Source organism: Mytilus galloprovincialis, chromosome 11 (assembly GCF_965363235.1).
Source record: "Mytilus galloprovincialis chromosome 11, xbMytGall1.hap1.1, whole genome shotgun sequence".
NCBI lineage: Eukaryota > Metazoa > Mollusca > Bivalvia > Mytilida > Mytilidae > Mytilus > Mytilus galloprovincialis.
This window is the reverse complement of record NC_134848.1, coordinates 27396460-27400797: the sequence shown is the minus strand read 5'-3', so window position 1 is coordinate 27400797 and position 4338 is coordinate 27396460. Positions and strand designations below refer to the sequence as shown.

Here is a 4338-nt window from a genome sequence, read left to right as displayed (position 1 = left end):
TCATATGGAGTATATGTGTCTCAATAGTTATCAAAGGTACCAGAAAGGTACCAGGATTATAATTTAATACGCCAGACGCGCGTTTCGTCTACATAAGACTCAGCAGTGACGCTCAGACAAAATCATATAAAACAGTTAAAAAGCCAAACAATACAAGTAGAAGAGCATTGAGGACCAAACATTCCAAAAAATTGTGCCAAATACGGCTGAGGTAATCTACTCCCGGGGGTGAGAAAATCCTTAGTTTTTCGAAAAATTCAAAGTTTTGTAAACAGAAAATTTATAAAAATGACCATATTATTGATATTCATGTCAACACCGAAGTGCTGACTACTGGGCTGGTGATACCTTCGGTGACGAAACGTCCACCAGCAGTGGCATTGATACGTTACTTGAGAATCAACTCAAAGTACGTTGATTTTGTTGAACGAGGAATACTGCTTTTTCAAAAAGTTGGTAAAACAGGGCTATGAATCATCAAATTAAGGTCATCACTCAAGACATGTTACGGTCCCCATCATGACAAAAGTGTGTCCGAAATTATATCTGATATTCTTCCTCAGTCAAAATAACCTTTCTTCATTACCGAACTTAACAAAGAAATAACACAAGGGGGACGGGGGTCGTATACGGAGCAGGAAATGCTCACCCTTCCGGAGCACCTGATTTCACTCGCAGGTTTTAGTGGAGTTAGTGTTGTTTCTTCTTTATTTTTTTAAAACTGTTGATGTAAATGTCCTTTGTTTTTTTTTTAGTCTTTTACTTCTTGGTTTAGATTGTTATTGTTACTTGCAATCGAAATTGCGGAATGTCTCTTAAAACCTACTGTAATGTTAGGAGCATCGATGGACTGTGATAGAAATTTGAAGAAGAACACGGAGTCTTCAAGGACAGCTCAAATAAACATTAAATGCATTTACGGTGCCAGTGGGGAAGTTTACCAAGTAAAACCAAATATGAAAGTCGGCGACGTTAAATATAATACAATGCATTTTCCATTCCAATGCACCTAAAGTAAAATCGACCAGGTCATCATAAAACTATCAATGCCTTTCAAATTCTAATGGCAGGTGGAATGCAATTTGTGAAGGATAAAACTTCAAAGTAGGTTAAAGTGAAAGATTTCTTTTGCAGTTGTGGAATGTTTCTGATAGGGAAATACAGGGGAACTTTCTAACCACAAATACTTATAATAAATAAAAGTATAAACGGATTCTAATTCATTCTGATGCTAGTAGCATGCACTTATCGGTAACATACCTGTTGGCATTTGGCTGTATTCTTTAGCAGGTCCTAGGGCTCCAGGAGTAGCACCTTTATCATCCAGACCAAATTCGTCGATCACCACGTCAATATTGGTACTATCTGATCTACTTTCATGCCACTCGCTGAAAAAGCTCAACATGTATGGTCACAGCAACATTACCACTTGCAGTTTCTGTGCCACTTCCACTGCCACTCCCTAATGCTTGCAGTCCAGAAGGGCCTGCTACAAAATAGAAACCAATATCACCAAAAGGTTCTACAATACAATTAATATCAATAAGTATAGATGAAATAATTTCCAAAGCCAAATTAAGATCAAGATGAAGTACAGCAATATATTAGGACGTTTTATTTCTAAGTAGCCGGTCATTACACACAGAGAATATTCTTTTCCTCAAAATATTTGATCAACGTTTTTCTCAGGAAACTTATTCTGGTCCGTTTTTCAATAACAATGAAAAAAGTTGAATTCCACAATCTATACATAAATTATTTGCAATATTGATTTTCTTAAAATGCAATGATAGCCAGAGAAGAATTGTGCGAAATAAATATATCTAAAAAGAAAACCAATAAATTGTCTAATTTATATAACCCTAATAAAATCTATAAACATGCCAATTTAGACTTAAAACTACCTTGAGGAACAAAAGTTGAAGAACCGGCCTGAGGCCTAGGGTCGGTTAAGCTTGAACCCTTAGGTGCTCCAATCAGATTTGCAAAGAGAATGGTTTAGTGCAGTAACAGCCTTGAATTATCCAAATCAAGGTCTTTACCCGCCAGCAGCATCACATTTTTCAACTCATCTCCCGTGATCTTTACAAACTCTGCCACCAGCTCATCTACACTATACTTTGTCAGAGGATAAGTGCTTTTCAGCCTGGCTAAATTCTCTGGATCAATGTCATCCGCCAACTTAAACTTGAGAATCATAGGCAAAAGGCTCTTGCCGATCAACGTGTGCTTAGGCTTTAAAACCAGGTGAGACATCTGGAAAATAATTTAGAAAATAAAAATAACACATCATTCAAAACCAATAACACATGTAAAATATCTTTTCCTACAAAAATTTATCCATCATTTTTGTATTTTTTTTTTTTTTATTTTTTTTTTAATATCAAACTATTAAACAATTCAAATGAACACCCATTAAATAAAAGTTTGGTTGTAAACCCAATGAAACTGATTAGCGTTATATTTAAATGTCGGTCACGAAAACCGGTTATTAAAGTACATATGTGACAAGTGATGTACATTTCACTACACAATTTAATGAATGAACATTCCATAGTAAAAGTGTATCTTCTGTTTATAGTTAATAAAAAGGCAAATATACAACTCAAGGTCATCACTACAGTTACTATGAAAGGTGTGCTCCAAAAATTAACAGACAAATTCGTAAAATTATGTATTTATCCGAACTTAACCATAGATAATAAGCTATTGCAATTAAAAGTACCAGTAACTCGAACACACCCCGCGCCCGCACACAAGGCGTTGAATCTTAAAATTTATCGTATCGTACGAACAAAACCATTTTAAGCGAAATACAACCAAAAAAAAAATTCAAATGGCAAATATACAACCCAAAGCAATTCCTACAATTACCATGAAGGTGTTCTCGGAAAATTTAAGGCATGCAAATTTGTTAAACTATATAGATTTGTCCGAACTTCCAACATAAAACCTCGGTTAAAACAATCCAAAACCCGGGTGCTAAAAGTACCAATAACTCGAACAACCCGGCCGTAAATTAAAACGATGAATATGAACTTGTATCGTACATACAAAACACCCAAACATACCCATGTAATTATTCCCACGCTTACAAATTGAAAAACTGTTCAAATTAAATACCTTCCTATTAAACAACCAGAGGGACAAAATGTTAATATTATCTTTGGCAAATATGCACTTCTGATATACCAGCCTCAAGTAAAACAAAATTAATAAGACGAACAACCCTCCACGGGTGAAAATTTTAACCCTCTTATAAAAAAGTAAAGATAAAATTAAAACAGAGACCTTCCTCAGGTTGAATGGACCAAATGAACACAATCTCTTCCGATTAAACTAACTAAAACATAAACACCCTCCTCGGGTTTAAATAAGAACCAAAAATAAAGAAAGAAACCCTCCTCGGGATTAATTCAAAACCAACATTATGGAAAGAAACCCCTCTCGGGTTCAAAATAAACTAAACGCAAAGTATACACCATCCTCTTGTTCAAATTAAACTCAAAAGAAAATACACCCTCCTCGGGTTCAAATTAAGACTAAAATAAACAATTGAAATTGAGAAAAAACCCTCCTCAGGTTTTATAACACTACTAAAAATCCCTCCTCGGGTAAACATAAACCTTCTATAAACATTAATTAAATTTAAAAAACTTACATCTATTGAATTGCCACGTGCTCCAACAAATGACAAGAGAGGACAGATAAACGATCTGTCCTGCTCGAAAACAGTTCGAAAAGTGAAAGCGTGCACGCATTCTCGTTACTTCTCACGTGATGTCGCTTAGGATACTGGTAGTGGGTCTTTCTGTCTGTAATTTAAAAAAATAATTTTACCATTTTGTTTCAATAACATTTTATATATATTTGTTTTATTATCTTATTTACATGTACATACTTAAAGATATCATTATCTATAAAAGAAATTATTTTATTTGTAGGATATACTCATACCTGATGGGGTGAAAATGCAGGTTCTGATGTGGCAGGAGTGGCACTGGAGGCTGTGGATTTAATGGATGACTGAACAAGAAGGAATAAAAAACTAAAAAAACTTTTCTTTTAAATTGTGATGCAATGTAAATTGAGTGAGATATGACTGATAAAATCAAATAAATAGTTGTGATTTAATTTTACATTTGAAATACTTTGATTAAATATTATAAAAAAATGAAGTATGCTAACTTAATGTTGTTTTGATTGTAATGTTGGTGGTAACTTGTTTAATTATCACCTTTGAGATAACCCTTTGCAGTTCTTGGTTTTTATTCTTTGGTGATTAGTTGATCAATTGGTTATCATGGAAATTAAAGGGGAGCGTTTCAAAACATAAAT

General features: G+C 34.2%; 1 long non-coding RNA gene across 1 annotated transcript; it reads right to left on the bottom strand.

Annotated features, from left to right (window-relative positions):
- Positions 1 to 1427: 1427 nt before the first annotated feature.
- On the bottom strand, positions 1428 to 3798 carry LOC143051086 (uncharacterized). Its single transcript, XR_012970586.1, has 3 exons — positions 3662 to 3798; positions 1905 to 2256; positions 1428 to 1489 (listed from the first exon to the last, which is right to left on the bottom strand). It is a non-coding gene; the product is annotated as an uncharacterized LOC143051086 (long non-coding RNA).
- Positions 3799 to 4338: the final 540 nt, after the last annotated feature.